Raw genomic sequence first — 13,106 nt, 5'->3', positions numbered from 1 at the left:
TAAAGATTGGTGATGCAGATTTTCTAAATCGAGAAGAGGTAGAATGTTTTCAAGAAATGTTAAAGAAGCATGGGAAGGCTTTTGCTTTCCAACCAGGTGAGATCGGTTGTGTTGATCCTAGTGTTGTAACCTATGGTGATATTTACTGTTCCGCACTTGCCTTGGAATTTACGGCCTATTCCTATTCCGAAGGTTCATCTTTCTAAGTCGGTTGAATTGCTAAATGAGAAGATTAAGATGGGCATTTTGAAGTCCTCTTGTGCTCCTTATTCTAACAGGTGGTTTACGGTCCCCAAGAAGATCGCTACATTTATATAGGATATGGAGCCAGTAAACAAGTTAACTATCAAAAATGTTGGAACAGGTTCAGTGATTGATGAATTTGCGGAGGCCTTTGCAGGTAGAGCTATCTATTCTATGGGGGACTTGTATTCGGGCTATGATCAGTTTCAACTGGTGCCTTTTATTGGCGATGTGTCGATAAAAGGGCGTGAAGAGGGTGAAAAAAATGAAGCCAAGGATAAGAAGGGTGTAGACAGTTTGTGGCTAACCATATTTTTGATTGTGATAGGATATTATCAAGGCTTGAAGAGGTCAACCTTACACTCTCAGGCCAAAATTCTATGTTTGGGGTAAAAGAAGTCTTGATTTTGGGCCACTTATGTGGACCATCTAGTAGAAGACCTAGCCCTATCAAAGTGGATGCTATTCAAAAGATGAAAGAGACTTGCAATTCAATTACAGAAGTGCAAAGACGTTTAGGTGCGTGTGTTTTCTATCTGATATGGTTACCCCATTCTTCACATGTTGCAGAGGTGTTATACCAATTGCTGAGAAAGGGAGAAGATTCGTTTGGAAAGAAGAACACACGAAGGCTATTCAAAAACTGAAGCAGATGTTACAAGAGGATCCTACATTAAGGAAATCAGATTACAGAAGTGGGAAGCCAATCATTGTGATGGTTGACACAAGTCCCACAGGTATTGGGCGGGCTATTGGCCAAGATGATGAGGAGAGGAAAAGATATGCTATCAGATTTGGTGCCAAAGTATTAAGTACTCGTCAGAGAGCATATCCGCAAGTAAAATTGAAACTTTGGGACGTAGCAACTGCCCTAAGGTGCCACAAGGAGTACTTTATTGGTGCTTCTGTAATAGTGAAAACAGATTGGTTGCCATTACTTGGGATGATCACAAGTTGTTCTACACCAGATATAGCTATGCTACGTTGGATTGCATATATAAACTCATTAAATCCTGAGTTTCATCACATTGCAGGTAAGTATAATCCAGTAGCAGACATGTTATCTAGGGCCAGATTTGAGGATGAGGAGATCATTGTTTTAGAAAGTGAAGACGTGGGTTTAAGGTTCTTTACCTCTTCATAAATGCATGTAGACAAATATGAATGTGAATGGTTTCTGATTGGGAAATATTTGAGTACACTGGAGAAGCAGGAGGACTGGACTGAGCAAGAGTTTAGGCGAATCCGTAAGAAGGCTTATGTATATTTCTTGCAGGATGGGCTTTTATGGAAACATCCAAAGAAGCAAAGAGGAACCCCTCGACGAGTGGTTTGTGATAGGGTAACACAACTCCAAGTACTTAAAGAATTCCATGAGTCATTATGGACAGGTCACAGGGGAGTTTGGGCCACTTTTGCTAAAATTAAAGATCAATATTGGTGGAAGGGAATGTATAAAGATGTGGTACACTTTGTTGAAACATGTAATGTGTGTCAATTGTACTCAAATGTAAAGCATTGTCATCGGTTACATCCGACATATCTAGTGTGTATGCATTTCAAATGGGTAGTCGATTTGTTTACAATGCCTACAGGATTATGGAAAATGAGGTATATTGTGCTTGCCAGAGAAAATTTGACAAACCATGTTGAAGGGAGGGATTTGCGAACCAAAGCTATAAGTGCGGTATGCAAGTTTTTACTTGAGGATGTAATATGCAAATATGGGTGTGTTGGTAAAATTACTGCAGATAGAGGAGAACTTGATGCTGATGAGGCCAGACAATTTTTTGCTCGTCTAGGCATTAGGTTATCTCTCACTACGGCATATAACCCGGAAGGAAATGGTAAAAGTGAGAGGGGACATCCCCCCATTATCAAGGCATTGGCTAAAGCATGCAATGGAACTATTAGTGATTGGCCTCAATTGTTACCATATGCTTTGTGGGCTGACCGAACCACACACAGTACTTTTACAGGGTTCATGCCGTCAGAGTTGAGGTATGGTCAAAAACCTATTATGACTCTTGAGGAGACATAGCTACATGGAGTATCTTGCCTTGGGATATAGAGATGAGAAGGGAAGATCTACTTGCTTTGAGGATTCAACAAGTGGAAAGGAGAAATGAGGATGTGGAAATTGGTTGAACCCGTGTTTCATGTATCCAAACTGGGTCTTTGACTTGGATGTGCTCTTTGGATACCAACACCTGCTTGACATTCTTCGGCTTCTTCTAGATGCTTTTTTGTGATGGAAACTTTGGTTGATAGACTTTTTGCTTTGGTTTCCATTGCATTGTTGATGGTGTGGCTCTTGATGTAGAGGCTTCGTGAGAAATTTGATGGAATCTCGTTGAAGGTAAAGTCGTCTGGCAAGGTTGATATACTTCAATGTTTACCTTTTATTTACCTTTCTCCATGATGGTTGGCGATTTCTTCTCTACATGGATTTGAGAAGCTTCATGGAGTGTTACCGTTGTTGTTGTTGAAGCTTTTGATTGTTGTCGAAAGAAGATGTTCCTAGCTTTCTGTCAGGACCAGACTCTCTTTGATATGATGGGAGTTGATTATGTGGAAAGTATCTTTATACTCCCCGGTACTCAATTTGAGTACAGCTTCTGCCACTCCAAAGCTAGGAATCGGCATTTTTGAACTTGTGTAAACTGTTTCTTCTAGCTCATTGATTGGTGGCTTTCCCATCATGATCCACGTTCCATAAGTCATTAGATTCTTTGTTGCTTCTGGATCTATTGCGGCCAAACATGTAACCTTGAGCCCTATTTGTCCGCATAAATTGAATTTGATCATCGTAGGAGATAGTCCATCTTCTTCCTTGTCCCTGTTCTTCTTTTGATCTTGCGTTTGTTGAAGATTTTCCGTTGAACTTGGAAGCTTTTCTCCTTCATCTACTTTCATTTGCACTTTTTCTGGAGTCGACTTCTTTGAAACAGCTTTTGTTGTTTCTTCAGGTATGTCAATAATGACATATTCTTGTGGTTGCTCTGCTTCCTTCATTTTCAATTTTGCCTGATACTCCAGGATGTAGCTATCTATCTCACTTTTTCTGCTTTCACACTCACAAACTTCATTAGCTTCCTTCAACACTTTCAACATAAAACATGAAACTAGGTCGTAGCCTTCTTCATTACAAAACTTGGTTGGAGTTAGCTCGTTTACACACACATCCAAGGTTGCCAATATTTGAGTCCATCCAAATGGCTCAAATAATTTCTCTGGAAAGGGTTCCACTATGTAAGCTTCATCGTCCATTGATCTTTCTAGGATGCAATCCTCCTTCACTAAGCTTCCACACTTCGAAGCACCACATATCCAAAGTTCTTGTTTGGTTTGTAGCCACGCAGGTATCTCTTTCCCATTGATTATAGAAAAGTCAATTTCTTCTAACGGAGTTCTATTCACATCTCTATAGCTATGGTCTTTTATGCTTATTTTTGTGGTGATCTTTTTATGTCTCAAGTAGATATAGTCATAGCCCCAATCTTGAACCATCTTAAGTTGACGCATGAAAGGTCTTCCTAAAATGATATCAAAATTGTTCCCTTTTCCAAAATCTACTATTGCAAACGTATGTTCATATTCAATTCCACAAGAAGTCACAATAATTTGCTCTAAGATACCCATAGTTTTTTTCGTGTATCCATCTGCAAGTTGCAGCTTCATTCTAGTTTTCCTAAGCGCTGGTCTACCCCATTTTTCCCAAATGTCTTTTGTGGCTATGGCTACTCCAGCCCCACTATCAAGTATAGCCAATGTTTCAACTCCTTTGTATTCCACAGGTAAGGTGGTGTTTCCTTCTTCTCCTTCGCAATATTCCCCCACCTTGTTTATTGGCACAGGTTTAGCATTTGCACTTTCTTGTTGAGTTTTGTTTGATTGTTCATTTGAGGATAGATCTTGAAGAGGTATCTTTAGTCCCATCTTCCCCAAATTGTTGCCTACTTCATCCCATACATGTGGTCTAATCTTAAGCAATTCAGATAGAGTAATGGTGCACTGTATTGGAGCTGACATCAACTCTTTGTATCCATCATCTTGGATATGGCTCTCCTCTAAGATGCCACCACTCTAGTCTCTGAGTCAGCCTCATGTTCTCCTATGTATGAGGGTAAGGTCTTCAAGGACTCTGGTTTGCTTTCAATTGAAACTTCCGTCCCTGCATCTCCATTTAGAGATTGAATGTCTCCCTGATAGACTTCATGCCCTGTATTGACCTCAGTTATGGGTGCAGATTGGAAAGTCACACTTCCATCTTTTGCACTTTTAATTGCTTCCCACAATTCATTTGGCCATGGCTCATCTATCTCTGGGATAGGTGCCATAAATTGTGATCTTGACCTTGCATCATTAGTGGTGTTGGCCACTACTTGATCATCTAGTTGAATTTCTAGGCTGTTGGTTTCTTGTGCTGTAGTCTTTGCTTGCACATCCGTTTGTGATTCTAGCTTAATGTTTCTTTGAGTTAATGTTTCAACAACCTTTGCCTTAGGCATTTCAAATCCAACACTTTTTGGTTTTGTTTTTGGAGGTGGAATTGGTGCTTCAGGCTCCATCATTGCCTGTGCAGTTTTTACCAATTTCTTACACATTTTCAACCTCTCGGTCTCTACCTCAGCATGAGGATATTTTATCCCTCGTTGCTCTAGGGTTTGGTTGGGTTTCAATCTAGCCTCATATGCTTCCAGTGCAGCATCTAATGGCTCTAGGACTTTGTCTACCAACAGAGATCCTCCGGAAGACGCCTTCCTTGGTTTCTTATCGCTCACCACCATTGTTTTCCCCGTTCTTGTTTTAACTGCTCCTTTGTCTCTTGTAATTGTGTTTGTAGTGCAGTTTGATTTGTAATTGTTTTTGCTTTAATTCTGTCTCTTTTGGCTTTCCAGGATTTTCTCCCAGTCCTCACCGACACACTAGTTGTTTCCCCTTGTTTGGGTTGTTGATCTTTCTCCTCATTAGCTTGGTCCTCAACATTTTCTTTTGCTTGGGCTCTAGTCACTACCTTCACAGGAATTTTGGGTTTTTCCTCTGATCCACTTGGAGAAGGTAACACTCCCACAAAATTCATTGTTCTTTTCCCCTGTTTGTTTGGGTGTTTTGGACAATTTGGAACAATGTGTGTAATGGCACACTCCAAACAATATCCAATTATCTCTACACGAGAACAATTCTTGGCCCAATGAAAACCTCCACACTTGTAGCATGGTGCATCTTGTTGAGTCACCGGTGGCACAATTGATGGTTGTTCTTGCTTAGCTAGAATGGTCTCTGGTCTACGCTCTTGATTGGCTATGAACATCAGAGTGTCCTCATTCAACGAATAGAGTTTTCTCATATGTTCTTGCCCTAGCCTAGGTTGTGATACCTCAGCTCTTTGTGAATCCCTTGATACAACCCCATTTTGAATTAATGGATGCTTTGGTAATGGCATTTGTTTTTCAATTTGATGTCCAAATAGTATCCCCTTTGTGTAGGTTTGATTATAGTAGCACTCACTCATCTCATGATTGGTCCATTTTTGCTCAATGGCACACCATTTTATTCGTTGTGCTACTTGTGATGCTAGCTCATCTACTTTGGTCATTGATTGAGACATAACCACTTGCCTTGTGTTGGTTTCACTAGATGCTAAAGGAGCATTATCCATAGTGATCTTTGTATCACCAATTTCCTCGCCATAGGCTTTACAATTGTCAACTAGGTATAACGCTTCTCTCGTGACTTGTTAAAAGGAAGTACATCCTTTTAAGTGAAAATCTTTCTTGAGAGTTTCATTTTTCAAACCCTCTATGAAGAGAATTGATAATCTTTCATCCTGTGGTAACTCACGTTCCGGACATCTCTCTATATATTGTTTGAAGCGTAGCGATGCTTCCTTCACTCTCTCATCTTCTTTTTGCTTGAATGCATAGATTTGGGACACTGTGTTATGCTTGATTCCCCTTTTAGAGAACTCCACAATGAATTCTTGCAATAGTTGTTCAACATTTGAGAAGGCATTTTTGTCCAACGATTGGAACCAATTCAATGCTATCCCTTCCAAGGTTAAGCCAAATCCCTCATACTGTGTATGAAAATAAAATACTTGTTCGGCTCTTAACACTTGTTTGAACAAGGATGCATGTACGTATGGATCCCTTAATCCATCATACTCCTTCTTGACACATTTGACCAATTGATATGGTCTCATTGGTTCTGGTTCAACCATGTATCTTAGCGTGTTGGGGTCTCTCACAAAGACATCCCTCGTTCCTTCTTCTCGTCTTGGAGAAAATCCTAGTGGAATCCCCTTTGAGACATGTTTTGGAAATGTTGATGGATTTGTAAGTCTAAACGGTGGTCTCTTGGTTCCACTCAATGAGGTAGGAGCTACACTCTCGTGAATAGCTATTTTGGATGTTTGAGGTCCATTTGATCCCATAGTTTCAACGTTAGCTTCTTGCAAATCAGTCTCAAAAAACCCTGGTACGCTTACACTCAGTTGAAAGTAGTAAGTAGAGATTGGATTACCCATGTATGTATATCTTTCTAGCTCAATTGTGTTGATAAGTTTGTACTCTTGTCCATACTTATCTACCATTAGAACTTGCACTCCCTGGTCATCTGTGTATGTGAAGGCATAGAGGTTCTTGTAGTCTGTCAACTCTTCAATGATGGAATTTAAACATCTGTAGAAGTTTTTTTGATCACCAATAGGTAACCTATAAAGGCCATCATAAGTGTAATCCGTTCGAACTCTCGTGGATTCATTGGTTTTGATGAACCTCACGTTGGGTTTGTTGATTAGAGGATGCTTCTACTCTAAGTCTTCAGCAATTTCCACTTTTGCTCTTCCAAACTCCCACATTTTAGTTGATTGGTTTGGCTTCCAGTGAGCTACATGATCACTTGACAAATATTCATGAGCCATGCCTTCAGGTTTGGCTTGATATGATTGATAAGCCTCATGGTCTTGTCTCAACCCTCTTGTTATAGGTGTTGCAGTATTTCTGGCTATTTGTGTAGGTGTCATAGCTCTGAGTTGAGTGGGAAACCCTAATGATGGATGAGTTGTCATATTTAAGCCTCACTCAATACTCTCAAGATGGTCCTTAATAAGAACACCTTGGCTTAGTGCACACAATCCCTTTTTGCCCCTGGTCAAGTCTCTAAAAAGTCAGGAATTTATGACTTTTTGGTCTCTGGAAACTGGTCTTGGGGTACCCTAAAAGTTTGGAATTAGGAAACCTAGTAAAATTCAGCTCTAAAATCTAGGTGTGTGCTATTGCCCTCAAGCTTTCTTTCTAGCTATACCTGACTCAATTTGGAGTTGTCTATCAAAAGTTAGAGCACTTTTGGTGAACTGCACTTGAAACAGCACTCAAAACAGTCTCAGGACTAGAACACAGGAACTTTTGTGCTTGTATCTTGGCCTCCAAAGGGTATTTTTAGCTCAAACTTGAGATTTGGGATGTACTCAAGTAGGTCTACAAACTTATGAAATCAGATACCCCCACTGTGTAGAGGTACACCAATCGCGATTGTTGACCCCATGTCACAAATTTTGAAGATTTTTGCATAGTAGCTAGCCCTTGATGTCCTGATACCAAGTGTCTTTGTATTTTTGAATTTGGAGATGTTTCGACCAATGAAAACCCAAATCCCAGGTGGTTTTGCAGTTATTGGCCTGATTATGTAACTAGGACTTTTGACCACTTTCTTTTGCTTTTTTGACCTTGCTCCTTTTGGAAAATATGTTGCACTAGATGTCAGGTACCTACTCATAAATTTTCAATCCAAAATATCACTGGGGTACACCGATCGTGATCGTAGTTTCAGCTCCTTTTTGCATGAAATTTTAGGAGTTGATAGACATGGGTATGATTAGCCTATTCCCAAACCCACTTTGCATTTGGATGACAAAAACTTGAATTTTCTCAAAATTTTGGTCTGAAGGATCAATGATCAGTGTTTGCCCTATTTGACAACTGTCTTTTGGTTTTTTGACCCTGGTTCTTTTGAGAAAGTTGTTTGTCTAGTCATCAGCTACCTACTCACCAAGTCTCAACTCAAAATGTCACCATGGTACATCGATCGCGATCGTACTTTGGAGCCCAAATTGGATGAAACTTGTGGATATGGTAGACAATGATGTGTACAGTCTACTTCCCCAAGTCTTTTTGCATTTGGATCACCAAAAGTCAAGATTTTATAGTTTCTGGGTCTGTCAGGCTGGTTTTGTCCAAGTGGCCTGATTTTCTTGTTTTTTGATGCTTCTGGGTGTGGTTGCTTTAGACAAACTTGTTTAGAATCTTATCAGGAAGGCACATGTCAAATCTTGTACAATTATGACACTGAGGTACACCGATCGCGATCGTAGTACCTGGGCCAAATCTGATGAAATTTTGTATGCTCCCTCTGACAAGTATTTCCCAGTGTTTGGTGCTACCACTTTGTGATTTGAATCAATTTCAGCTCTGTTTGGTCAGATTTTCTAATTTCAGAGTCTTATGGCCCTTTTGCCAAAGTTATGGTTTTTTTGGCTTTTTGGCTCTGACTTTTACCCCAAATCTGACTAGAATGTGATTTACTTATCCTACTCCTAAGTACAGAAATGAAAGAACATAAGAAAATGAATCAAATAAAACAGACAGGATAAAAAACGGATGATGGATCAGTACTCAATCAATACAAAGAAATTTGAAGAGAAAAAATGCTTAAAGCAACCTCACTCACAACTCCCTATATCTCTCAAGAGTAGATCTAGCCAGTCCACCGACCCTAGACTCCACTAAGCACTAAACCCCTGTCTAGATGCTTCACTGAAATGTAAATGGAATGGAAATTATCTTTTGGAACAATAAGAAAACTCTAAATATGCACTCGGTCACTCATCACCTAATCTTCATTCCCCGGCAGCGGCGCCAATGTTTGCGGGTCACCGCGACGGACGTCCATAGCATAGCTCTCAAGCATCAACATAAAATTATCGATACAGGGGAAGCGACTCGGATGAGGCATGGAAACTCACTAGGATGTCGACCCTAATGAAGTGAACTCGAAGAGATGCAACTACTAACTCTACAAGAAAATCAATCGCACTAAAGCCAAGTAATCTGCCTATGTCCTTCTACACAGCTCTACAGTCATCACGCCCGTTCACCATACAAATCATATCGAAATCGCACGAAACTTGAAGGGAAGCTACAGGGGACTATCAGGAACATATCCTATCACTGTCACAGCATTCAGGAGAGGTACAACGATCACGATCGTTCGTCCCACTGTACGCAAAAACAGTAAACGGATGATCCTAAAGGGTCGTTTTTAGGTCCCTAAAGCCTCTCCTAGGGTCAAAACAACATAAAATACGCATATAAACACTCAAACCAGCGATTTAAGGCCTAAACGGATGCATCTGAAACCTTCACCGAATCTTGAATGCTTACACTTGAATGAAAGAGCAGAGTAAGAGGAACACAATGCAAGAAACAAAACTGAATTTGGATTACCGTAGCCACAGAAGCGATGATTACAAGTTTGAGCAAAGAGGCATCTCTCTGTGCGTAACGCAATAGTCACTTATCTTCAAAAAATGATCTCCCCTTTCCCACTAACCTTAGTGTATTATATACCTAGGGCTTTCTAAAGTGGCCGGCGGGCCAACTTCTCATGGACCTTTACATACATCATTGAAAAAATTACATCTTTGACTTAGACTTGACATAGACGATTGACATTGGCTTTTACAGGGTTTGATGTATTAAACATCGGAAAAATAATGTGACCACATCAAAACTTTGGCCAGCTGACTCAACGGCGCCTTGGCTAGGTGGGCACTTGTATGTTGTTATCACCTCCAAACAGAGGCTAATCGTACCACGTCTCCAATCTTGAATAGCTCCCACTGCACGTAACCATGGTCTACCCAATATAATAGGATATGCTCCCAACCCCGCTGGCATCACATGAAAATCAACCCCACTGTCTTTGCATCATACGCCTCCACTTCTAAGCTCTTTACAACACCCAAATATTTTACTTTCTGATGGTTTTCCAATCTGATCTGAAAGCCTGACACCCCAGTCACTGTAAGACCCATCTTCTCAACGCATAAGTGTGTTATGACACATATTTGGGCTCCACCATCCACATAACCTTGTCCCAAAGTTTTTCTTTTGTGCCACACATCTACTATTGGGCAAATGTCTGGTAGCTCATCCATCACCAACACCTGTACTGAACCTCTCTCTAGCTCTTTCTCCATTGGGTTAACCATCCTCTTCCACTGCCGCTTTAGCTTAGACACCATCTCTATAAGCTGCCCAAAATTAACATCTGCTTTCCTGCTCGTCAAATCCTCCTTCAAGTCATAGCTTAATTGCCCATCCCCTAGTGGAAAATCTGAAACATGAAACTTGCAACGAACCCTTCTTTTCCTCTTGGCTTTGACATCCTTGCCTTCATGGATTTTTCCCTTCTTCTTACTAGGACCTGGGGCACTTCTTCCTTCCTTGTCCTCTATAGTCCTCTTCCCAATAGGCATCACTAATGTATCCTCTAGCTTTGATGCCTTCTCCAAGGTGACTACACTTAGCACTTTTGTCTTTTCCTTTTCCTCCTGGGTTAATCCATTGGTTCCTTCTTCTTCTTTAATTTCAATGCCATAATCATTTGATCTAGTTAGCACCTGTCTTGGCAATGGGTACGTGTCTCCCCCCATCCTTGGTGGCTTGTCACATTGCGGGCTGATGTGACCCAACTCTCTGCAATTATAACATGTGGGCGTCTGCCTCCAGAACCTGCCATTGCTTTATCCACCACCATTCCTGGATCTTTCCTCACCTCCTAGCTGATTTGCAAACCTCCCTCAACCTCGATTATTTCCCACTTGACCTAGCATGTGTAGGCTGAGATTCTTCATTAAATCTACCACTTGCCTCATGTCTTGCCTTAGCCCATCATCTTGCACTGCTGTAGTGACCACTGCTGGCATAACTTGAGGAGTAACAGAAACCACTGGTTCATGATGAACCCCTGCCATGCGACCTTGTAAAGAGTCCATAGGCTGAAATTCAAACCTCATGGGCGAAGACTCCACCCCTAACTGGCTCATTTTCCTCAGCTTCCACTCTTTGTTCCTTGCTACCTCTAATGCATCTTCATATGTCCTAGGCTTCTTTCGCTCCACTCTCCAACGTATATTCTCCCAAAGACCGGCCAAGAACCTATCCTTCTTTATCATGTCAGGTGGGGGTACCTGTGGTGCTAAGTCCTTGAACATCCGCTCCCATGCCAATGAGAACTTACGTATGTACGCATCTATTGGCTCACCTTCTTTCTGCACCAAACCTTGTACTTCTTGCCACACTTTGTCAGGATCTTCTATGCTCACAAACTCCACTTCCAACCCATGCCGTAGATTGTCCCAACTCAACCTTACGGGTGGATCAGCCCCACGCAACTCCTCTTCAAATGCTTTGGACCAAACTCGTGCATCACTCTTCAAACAAATTTGGAGAAAACGTAACATCTGTGCCGGATCATGAATCTGGTTGCTAATGCAGGCAACCTCCATCTTTTCCAAAAAGTCTTCCACATCTTCATCACTTCTTCCATGAAACTCTGGATAAGAGAAATCCATGGCTATCCAAGTTTAATGCTTTAAGAACCCCTTCGAACACACGTGCAAGAACCCAAAACTTTTGACTGACTCAATCCCCAAAAACTTCAATGGAGCTCAACTTTAGATAAGGACAAACACATGCACATCAAATGAGTTTTCATAGTTAATCATCGGAATTACAACAAGCAAAGGACATTCCAGGATCTCTCGTAATCTTCTTAGCCCGAACATAAAGACTATGCGCTGCTGGAACAAAATCTTCCTGGACACATGAACATTTATCTGGATTCTTTGAGTTAAATGAAAAGGAGTGAATTGAGGGCCATTTTGATCATCCATTAAAGTCAACCATGCAGCTCCCAAGAAAGCACACCTGACTTATCCTCTGATTTTGCTAAAATTTCAGCAGCATAACAGCATAAATGGCTCAAAAGACCAAAAAACCAACCATCATAACTTGGAAAATTTTTGACAGAGTTTCCCCAGAAGTAGAGCAGTAAGAACCCAAAATATAGACTGTATATGTATGCATAAACTGCCAACAATAGAACCTGAGCATCAATTAGGAATCACTAGTGCATAGCCTATGGTGAGGTCACAAAAAGGGTGCTCCAGCTACCTGTATCACCGAAAGGATCTCCACATTTGAGAATCCCCCAGCTCAATAAAACCTCACGCTATTGACCCTCACATGAAGGCTTATGCAAATCTCGTATAGTCAAGTCTCAGAAATGACTATCTTCCAGACCAAGTCTCAGAAATGGCTGGGACTGCCAAAAAAAACCAAGTATGTCTCCACAAAGGCGTACAATGGAATTTTCCACAAGTAATGTACAATCACTAGACAATGCGCTCAAACAGGCGCCAATGGATGCATACCCACAACAACTGCAAGTGACACCATTGCTAGTATATCACTGTACTCCAGCTACCTGTACCTGTGTGAATCATCTGTACCTGTCCCTGTCCCTGTCCCTGTAACCTGTAACCTATAACCTGTAGCCTGTAATCTCGAATCTCGAAGCTTGAAGCTTGAAGCAGAAGGTACTCGAAGAAGATCCTCCGTGGGGGCGCCAAAAGAATGTGAGCGGGATGGAAACACACAGAACACCTCTATAACAACCTGACACACACTCTTGGGAAGATACACACACACACACTATGGGGGCACCACTCGGCTTACACAACCCACCTGGCCGAGACAGGGAACACACCGATGGAGCGAGAGGAGAGAGACTTCCCA

The sequence above is a fragment of the Adiantum capillus-veneris genome, chromosome 16, assembly GCF_014529385.1.
Source record: "Adiantum capillus-veneris isolate H3 chromosome 16, ASM1452938v2, whole genome shotgun sequence".
Taxonomy (NCBI): domain Eukaryota; kingdom Viridiplantae; phylum Streptophyta; class Polypodiopsida; order Polypodiales; family Pteridaceae; genus Adiantum; species Adiantum capillus-veneris.
Note: the sequence above shows the minus strand (reverse complement) of the source record.